A 9,897-nucleotide genomic window follows, 5' to 3' on the forward strand; every position below is an offset into this window, starting at 1 on the left:
AGAGGCCAAATCTGGAAACAAAAGGAATGTGAAACAGTGCAATGTGTATAGCAATAACTAACTAAACAAATAAATAAGGAAAAATACTAATTTAAATAGTTCTAGAAATATCAGATTTTCCCTTTTATTCCAATAAAATATAAATGACACATTGGAGTATGATTTGTAAGCTGTTAAAAATGTTTTTAGGTCAAGCTATCATGTAAAAATTCATGAGTCCTTACATAAGACAATATTGGAGAGCATAATGGGAGTTCTTCTGAGTGCCACCCTGAGGTTTTATTTTACTAGTCAAGCCACAGAAGTATAAAGAGGTTACTTAGTGCTATGCTTATGATTTTTTGCTCTCAAAAGATACTGCATTTTAACTTCAGGTCACTGACCCTTTTATCGTACCTTTCATTTCTATTTCCATTGAAGAATAGAGTAAGAAACATTAACTTGGAATTTTCTCTAAAGTGGTTTTGTTTTTCATGTACATGCAGTATATTTTAAAGTAGAATGCTAGAAGCTCCAACAATGTATAAACTAATTATACCCAGGTAATTAACGAATTTATACTTTTTTGCAATTTAAAAAATATCTTAAGCATTAGGTATCTCATGGCATTTAACAGAACAATTCAATTGGTAGAAACTTAACTTAAATATTCACATATGTAAACACTGCTTTAAGTAAACCTGAGTGTTCACAGCAGCGGAACTACAACAGGAATATAATTATTCTTAACACTTTCTAGCAGAGAAATAAAAGAACACTTGAATATACATATAATAAAATAATGAAATGCTATGTGGCCATAAAATAATGAAAGCATGAATATGTTAGTAATATAATATAAATATTAGTAAATATCTCCATTAATTTTATCTGATATAATAAGATGAATAGGATAATTTGTTTTAGAATTTTCTAATGTTAAATATGAATGTCCATTTACATGTTAAATTAAGTTTTGAACTTGAAGTTATCTTCAAGCTACTTTTCATTATTGTTATTTTACTCAATATTCATTAATATATCTAAGAATATACAAATTGATCATGTTTAACTGTTTCTTTCAAATCTTGAAATTATTTTTTCTATCAATACTGAAAATAAAAATAAGAATATTGTTGTTTAAAAATAATAGTTAATATACTGTGTGACAAATTTCTACTCCTTGTTTGGGAAACGTTAGTTTACAAGGCCTTTTTATCTTACCTACTAAATGTTATTACAGTTAATGGCAAAAGATTTGAAGGGTGATCTAAATAGTTATTAGAGAAAATATTTAAGTAAACCGAGTGAGTGAAAATTTGCAGACAGAAGAGAATTATCTCAATTTTCTCATGTCAGATTTCAGAATTAATACAGATTGTGAAAAAATTAATTTATTAATATTTTAAGTAGAACATTTAATAAAACACATGTAACATTCAATAAAGCAGGGACATATGTATTCAAACAAATATGTCTTCATATTCAATGGATTTTTTAACACAACATAAACTGTCTGTTTTATTGGTATTACAGTGTAGTTTTGATACAAGCTAAAATAAACACAATCATTAGATATTCAGTCACTTATCCTATGAAACAATATGCCAAGATCAAGCTTAAAGCACTTTTTTTTTTTAATATGCAAAGTCTTTTTTTTTTTAGTTTCTTTTTTCCCATTTTATTTATTTTTTCAGCGTAACAGTATTCATTCTTTTTGCACAACACCCAGTGCTCCATGCAAAACGTGCCCTCCCCATTACCCACCACCTGTTCCCCCAACCTCCCACCCTTGACCCTTCAAAACCCTCAGGTTGCCCCAACCTCCCACCCCTGACCCTTCAAAACCCTCAGGTTGTTTTTCAGAGTCCATAGTCTCTTATGGTTCGCCTCCCTTCCCCAATGTCCATAGCCCGCTCCCCCTCTCCCAATCCCACCTCCCCCCAGGAACCCCCAGTTTGTTTTGTGAGATTGAGTCACTTATAGTTTGTCTCCCTCCCAATCCCATCTTGTTTCATTTATTCTTCTCCTATCCCCCTACCCCCCCATGTTGCTTCTCCATGTCCTCATATCAGGGAGATCATATGATAGTTGTCTTTCTCCGATTGACTTATTTCACTAAGCATGATACGCTCTAGTTCCATCCACGTCGTCGCAAATGGCAAGCTTAAAGCACTTTTAAAAAAATAATATCTAAAACACTTTCCTCAATTAACTCCAAGAACAACATACACAAATGCAAAAATTTGAAGTTGCCCATAATCACATCAAATGTTGAGAGGCTGACTGAACAGTGAAAAATGATGCTAAGTTTAAAATTAGCTCCAGGCAAAAGCATTTCCCACATCCACTATCTCTGTATTCTGCACTGAGTTCCAAAGTAAGGACAGCTTCCCACTCTCTGCATCACCAGAGGCTATGAGTTCCCTGGCTGACGTTCACAGACCTTTCCTCATAGGTCCTCAGCTTTTTAGAAGGAGATATATGGGTGGGTTTCCATGGAATGGATTATAAAATGCTGTTTCTCAATTAAAATTCTGTGTTTTCCATTGGCATAACCATAGCTCTCTGCAGCCAGACAGAATTTTGAATTTTTCGACCACTCCTTAAACTTTCTTTGTGCTATTTCCTTTTTTCCCTGTAATTCACCATACATTATTTTTCTTTTTCCTTTTCTTCTTATCACATTTTCCAACGTTTTTCTTTAGCCTTTTCTTGCAAATGTTCCTCACCGGTTCCTCTACTGTGTTTTCTTCCATTTCTTTATTAATTTTTGTTCCCTTTGTCTCTTCTGCTCATTCTTTTTCTGAACCCATTCCTTGTACTTTTCTTTAGCAATTACCTTTCTTTCTTTTTTTTTTTTCATATTCTTCTATTTCTTTCCTATTTCCTAGTTGCTGTTTTAATTCTTCCAGAGCTTTCTGTTGCAGACAGTCACATTCTTTTTCTTTGCCAACAAACTGCACTTCCCATGAGGTCAGGTGGTTTTTAGGTAGGTGCACCTGTTTCTGTTCTTGATTGCCTTCTGATTCAACCACACTGGAGCAATTCTGTACCTCCACTGCTCTCAGGCTCGCCACCTTAGCCTCTGAATCATGAGCATCTTCATCCACATCTTCCTCAGCCTCCCCTGGCCATTGCTGTAGTCAAACAAGATGCTCTAGTGGCTGAGGGGAGACAGTACCCACATGGTGGATTTGCTGTAGCTCAGCGCAGCGACCACAAGCCGACTGTCACCATTGCCAGCCCCTGCCTCTGGGTGCCTGCCATGAGGACCTGGACATGCAGTCACCAAGGACAGACAGCACATAAGATGGAGGCAAATCAGCCTCCCATGGCTGGGCAGCCCACATGGGGCCCATCAAGTTCAAACCTATTGAGAGGTGGTGGGACAATGGTTTCTTAATTAGAGTGATAAGTAGATTTTTCACAATCATGGCTAAATGGAATTGTCATCACAATTTCATCTCAATGAATATAGCTTTACCTTGAAGTTGTTATTTTGATGCCTACTTTCCCCTCAAGATTTTTCCAAAAACCTATTATAAACTGGACAACATCTGGTGGAGAAAGAATTAAAATTGGAAATTTTCTTTTGTCTCTATAAGTTATCAAATATACTACAAATGTCAAAAAAACCTCATTGAATCAAGTGCATTGTAATTAAAATCATCTATAATCCCTCCTATATACTATGAATGAGGTCTCAAGACATATGGGTAAGAAAGCCCAATTTTAAAAAGACTGCTTTGATATTGATTTGTGTCTTGTGTAAAAATGGAAAGATATAATCATTGTACATCTTAGTTTTTTAAAAGCTGAGTTTCTGATACTTTATTTATAAATTGTATGCATGTCTTTGTTCTTTTATTTTTCTGTTTTCTTTTCTGCATAATATGATTCTACCACTTCCTTTTTAAATTACTTTATTGTGTTTGAACATACACATTATATTTTATTTTTGGCCCTTATTATATTTTTGGCTCTTTTTCATTTGAATACCTAAAATTCATATTTTGTGAAACTTCCGAATTCCAATTTTTATTTTGTTGCCGAAAAAATGTGGTTTTATTTCCATTTATTTTCCCATTGCTTAGTTCTCACTTTAAGTATAGATCATCTAGAATTTTAAGTCAAAATTAGAATTTATAATAACATTGCAATATCAACTTTTGATAGTAATTATTTTTACATTTAATAAGAATTGATTAAGATACATTTCAATATTGATCTTACATTCTAACACTACCTCTATGGATTTGTTATCATTCTTGTTTTCCTGGTTGCTGCTTAATTTTTTAGTTGTATAAGTGTTAGTTATAATCTAACTTATTGTGTCATAAAAATTATTTTATTTAGTACAAATAAGAAAACAGTGGTAAAATCTCATACCTAAGGGGAAGAAAGAAAATCTCAAATATATAAGGAAAAGATGATTATATAATACAGTTCATGGGGCATTCCATCAACAATAAAAGATATAGAAGACAGCATAGCAATTATTTCAGTGCTGAGAGAAGTAATTTTGAATGCAGTACTAGACATGCAATCAAATGTTCATTCATAGCAGAAGAAAACAATGTAATTTTTATAACCTAAGACATTCCATCAATGGAAAGAAATTTTGGCATTTGATTTGATGATGTTGAGAGAAGCCATGGCTAATTTTAAGGATATTTATATAAAGTTTATTTTGCATAAATGAATAAGTCAATATTTTTATGCCATAATTCTTTCCTTTTGCTACTTTTCTATGTTCCCTGAAACCCAGAACAAAAATCATTACATTAAGTAGTAAAGCTAATAAAAATAATTAAAATATTATGTCATGTATAAAAATTTTCCAAATAAAATGTCCAAGTAGAAAGACTAAACTAAGTCACCAAGCCCACAGATGGGTTAAAATCTCAGAAGAAATTATTTAAAAATTGCCAAATAAAAGATAAATACACTCCATAACAGAAGCTATTTGGCTTATGATGCATAACAGTTTATCAATTATTATTATTACTAATTTATGGAAACTAAATCATAACCCACAAGTTACTTCTGGTTTTGATCTTTCATCATTATTATCTGGTAATAATAACAAGAATCAATACAAATTTCGAGAATTAATACAAATCAATACAAATACAATATTTAAATTGAAAACTTTTTCTGTATGATAGGACTACATAGTTAATTAATATTATGTATATATATTCACTCATGATGTGATAGTGTTATATTTAGAAATCTGATATAAAAATACCTTACTCTCCAGTGACTATTCTAGTTGCTGAGTAATATTACATACACACATACACACACACACACAGATGCTTCTAACTTATTAAAGTTTTTTATCTAGTTGGGAAGAACAAATTTTGATTAGGAAAAACATGAGTAGTGTCAAGGTGAAGAAAGAATTGTTGCATATTTAGAAAAAGTCTTATAAATTAATAAATTAATTTTTAAGTAATTAAATAGGAAAATAGAATTGTTTTTAGAATTTTTTTAACATTGGAATTGAAGAAATGAGATCAAAAGCATTTTATCTTGATGAAGTCCCCAAAGTTCATTTTGCCTTTGGAGAAATATCTTGAAAGAAGGAGCTGTGGCCTATATTGAAGAGGCTACTGCCTATGTTCTCCTCTAGGATTCTGAGGGATTCCTGTCTCACTTTTAGGTCTTTTATCCATTTCAAGTTTATCTTTGTGTATGGTGTAAGAGAATGGTTGAGTTTCATTCTTCTGCACATAGCTGTCCAATTTTCCCAGCACCATTTATTGAAGAATCTGTCTTTTTTTCACTATATATATTTTTTCTGCTTTGTTGAAGATTATTGACCATAGAGTTGAGGGTCCATATCTGATTTCTTTACTCTGTTCCACTGGTCTCTGTGTCTGTTGTGCCAGGATCATGCTGTCTTGGTGATCACAGCTTTGTACTAAAGTTTGAAATCAGGCGAAGTGATGCCCCTAGTTTTGTTTTTCTTCTTCAACATTTCCTTAGCAATTTGGGGTCTCTTCTGGTTCTGTTCAAATTTTAGGATTGTTTGTTCTAGCTCTTTGAAAAATGCTGGTGGAATTTGGATGGCGATGGCATTGAAAGTATAGATGGTTCTAGGCAGGATAGACATTATAACAATGTTTATTCTTCAGATCCATGAGCATGGGATGGTCTTCCACCTTTTTGTGTATTCTTCAATTTCTTTCATGAGTGCTCTGTAGTTCATGGAGTACAGATTCTTTACCTCTTTGGTTAAATTTACTCCCAGTTATCAGATGGTTCTTGATGCTATAGTAAATGGAATTGACTATCTAATTTCCCTATTTTTTCATTGTTAGTGTATAAGAAATCAACTCATTTCTATACATTGATTTTGTATCCTGCCAGATTACTGAAATACTGTATGAGTTCTAGTAGTTTGGGGGTGGAATCTTTTGGGTGTTCCATAAAAAAGTGTCATGTCATCTGCAAAGAGAGTTCTACCTCTTCTTTGCTAATTTGAATACATTTTATTTCTTTTGTTGTCTGATTGCTGTTTCTAGGACTTCTAGTATTATGTTGAATAACAGTGGTGAGAGTGGACATCCTTGTCATGTTCTTGATCTCAAAGGGAAGGCTGTCAGCTTTTCCCCACTGAGGATGATATTTGCTGTGGGTTTTTCATAGATAGATTTTATGAAGTTAAGGAATGTTCCCTATATCCTTATACTTTGAATCGTTTTAGTCTGGAATGGATGCTGTATCTTGTCAGTTGGTTTTTCTGCTGCAATTGAGAGGACCATGTGGTTCTTCTCTCTTCTCTTATTGATTTGCTCTATCACATTGATTGATTTGTGAATGTTGAACCACCCTTGCATCCCATGGACAAATCCTACCTGGTCATGGTAGATAATCTTTTTTAATGTACTGTTGGATCCTATCAGCAAGGAACCTGTTGAGAATCTTGGCATCTGTATTCACTGTGGGTATCGGTCTGAAATTCTCCTTTTTAGTGGGGTTTTTGCCTGGATTGGGGATCAGGGTAATGCTGGCTTCATAAAAAGAGTCTGGAAGTTTTTCCTCTGTTTCTATCTTTTGAAACAGCTTCAGGATAATAGGTATTATTTCTTTTTTGAATGTTTGGTAGAATTCTCCTGGGAATCTGTCAGGTCCTGGACTCTTGTTTTTTGGGAGGTTTTTGATCACTGCTTCAATCTCGTTACTAGATACTGGTCTATTCAGGTTGTCAGTTTCTTCCTGATTCAGTTTTGGAAGTTTATACATTTCCAGGAATGCATCCATTTCATCTAGGTTGCTTAGTTTACTGGCATGTAACTGTTGATAATAACTTCTGATGATTGTTTCTACTTCCTTGGTGTTAGTTGTGATCTCTCCCTTTTCATTCATAATTTCATTAATTTAAGTCCTCTCTCTTTTCTTTAGGATTAGTTTGGCCAATGGTTTATTGATCTTATTGATTCTTTCAAAAAAATTTTTCTAGTTTCATTGATGTGTTCTACTAGTTTCTATCTCATTGATCACTGCTCTAATCTTGAATATTTCCCTTCTTGTGTGTGTTTTTTGTTGGCTTAATTTGTTGTTAAGTCTTCAGTTCCTTAAAGGTGTAAAGACAGCTGGTGTATTCTGGATTTTTTTTTTTTTTTTTGGGAGGATTCGATGGCTATGGATTTTCCCCTTAGAACCACCTTTGTCATATCCTGTAGGTTTTAGACCAAAGTGTCTCCACTCTCATTGGTTTCTGTGATTTGTTTAAGTTTTTCTTTGATTTCCTGGTTAATCTGAACATTCTTAAGCAGGATGGTCTTTAGCTTCCAAGTGTTTGAATTCCTTCCAAACTTTTTCTTGTGGTTGAGTTCCAGTTTCAAAGCATTGTTGTCTAAGAATATGCAGGGAATAATCTCAATCTTTTGGTATCAGTTGAGCCTTGATTTGTGACCCAGTATGTGGTCTGTTCTGAGGAAAGTTCCATGTGAGCTCAATAAGAATGAGTATTCTGTTGTTTTAGGGTGGAATGTTCTGTGTATATCTACAAGGTTCATCTGGTCCAATGCGTCATTCAATGCTCTTGTTTCTTTATTGATTTTCGGCTTGGATGATCTGTCTATTACTGAGAATGGCATGTTAAGATATCCTATTAATGTATTTATATCAATATGGTCCTTTATGTTGATTAACAATTATCTTATGTATTGGCTCCTCCTGTATTGGGGGCATAAATATTTATGACTTGTATATCTTCTTGGTGGATAGACTCTTTAATAATGATGTAGTGTCATTCTTTATCTCTGACTACAGTCTTTACTTTAAAATCTAATTAATCTGATAAGAGAATAGCTACCCCAGCTTTCTTTTGAGGCCATTTGGCATGTAAGATGCTTCTCCATCTCTTTACTTTCATTTTGGATGCATCCTTATGTTCCAGTGGGTCTCTTGTAGACAACATATGAACAGGTCCTGTAGTTTTAGACAATCTGCAACCCTGTGCTGTTTTATGGGAGCTGTCAGGCTGTTCACGAGTGATTATTGAAAGATACATTTTTTCCTTTCCTTTTATTTATTTATTATTTTTTTAAAGATTTTATTTATTTATTTGACAGACAGAGATCACAAGTAGGCAGAGAGGCAGGAAGAGAGAGAGGAGAAAGCAATCTCCCCAATGAGCAGAGAGCCCGATGCGGGGCTGGATCCCAAGACCCAGGGATCATGACCTGAGCTGAAGACAGAGGCTTTAACCCACTGAGCTACCCAAGGGTCCCTGAAGGGTACATTTTTATTGACATCATGTTGCCTGTGAAGTCCTTGTTTCTATAGATGGGCTCTGAAAATTTCTGTTCTATGACACTCTTGGGTTATTTCTTCTTATCCCTCCCCCAAATATTTCTTGTAGTGCTGGCTTGGTGGTCACATACTCTTTTAAACCTTGCCAGTTTTGGAAGCTGGCAAGTTTTGGAAGTTTATCTCTCCATCCATTTTGAATGTCAGGATGAATGCTGGATAAAGTATTCTTGGCTGCATGTTGTTTTCATGTAATGCCCTGTATATGTCTTGCCAGCTGTTTTTGGCTTGTCAGGTTTGTGTGAATAGGTCTGATGTTATTCTGATGGACCTTCCTCTGTACTAAGGAATCTCTTCCCCCTTACTATTCTCAAAAGCTCTTGCCTAAAATTATGATTCATCAGTCTTGCAATCAAGAGCCCTGAGGTCTTCCTAGATTTGTTCATCTTAGGGGGTGTTCCTTCTACCTGTAGGACATGAATGCTTATTCCATTTCCCATATTGGGAAAATTTTCATGTAGAATTTGTTCAACTATATCTTCTAGTCTTCTTTCTTTCTCCTCCCCCTCAGGGATCCCAATAATTCTGACATTGGAACCTTTTATGGCATCATTTATTTCCCTATTTCTGTTTTCACGGTTTTTAAGCCTTTTGTTCCATGCATCCTCCTGATCCTTTTTCTCTATCAGTTTGTCCCTAGATCACTAATTCTATCTTCTGCCTTGATTACTCTAGCTGTTAGCATATTTAGATTAGACAGGATCTCACTGATAGCATTTTTACCTTCTTCCCAGGCAGCTTTCACTTCTACCCTTAGAGATTCCAATTCCTGGATAATTGTTACCCAGAATTCCCTTTCCAACATACTGTTTGTGTCCATATCTAATAGTTCTGATGGAGAGGCCCCAGTATCTGAATTTTTCCTCTGTTGGGTGTTCCTCCCCTAGACATTTTGATGAGAGGTAGTTGAGGGGATGTTTAGTTGAATATATCAACCACAATCTGGGCAAGGTACACCCTGGAAAGCTTTGGACCAATCGGAAGAAACCACCAAAAAGAAAGAAAAAAGAAAAAAAAAGAGAGAGAGAGAAAGAGAAGGGGAGAGAGAGAAAAAAGAGAAGACCCAGTCAGAATGAACCCCAAAAGTAA

At 34.5% G+C, this 9,897-nt stretch overlaps 1 pseudogene; it reads right to left on the reverse strand.

Moving 5' to 3' along the window:
- Positions 1-2,395: 2,395 nt before the first annotated feature.
- Positions 2,396-9,628, reverse strand: LOC123940794 (annotated as a pseudogene).
- Positions 9,629-9,897: the final 269 nt, after the last annotated feature.

This window comes from Meles meles, chromosome 4, assembly GCF_922984935.1.
Source record: "Meles meles chromosome 4, mMelMel3.1 paternal haplotype, whole genome shotgun sequence".
Lineage (NCBI taxonomy): Eukaryota > Metazoa > Chordata > Mammalia > Carnivora > Mustelidae > Meles > Meles meles.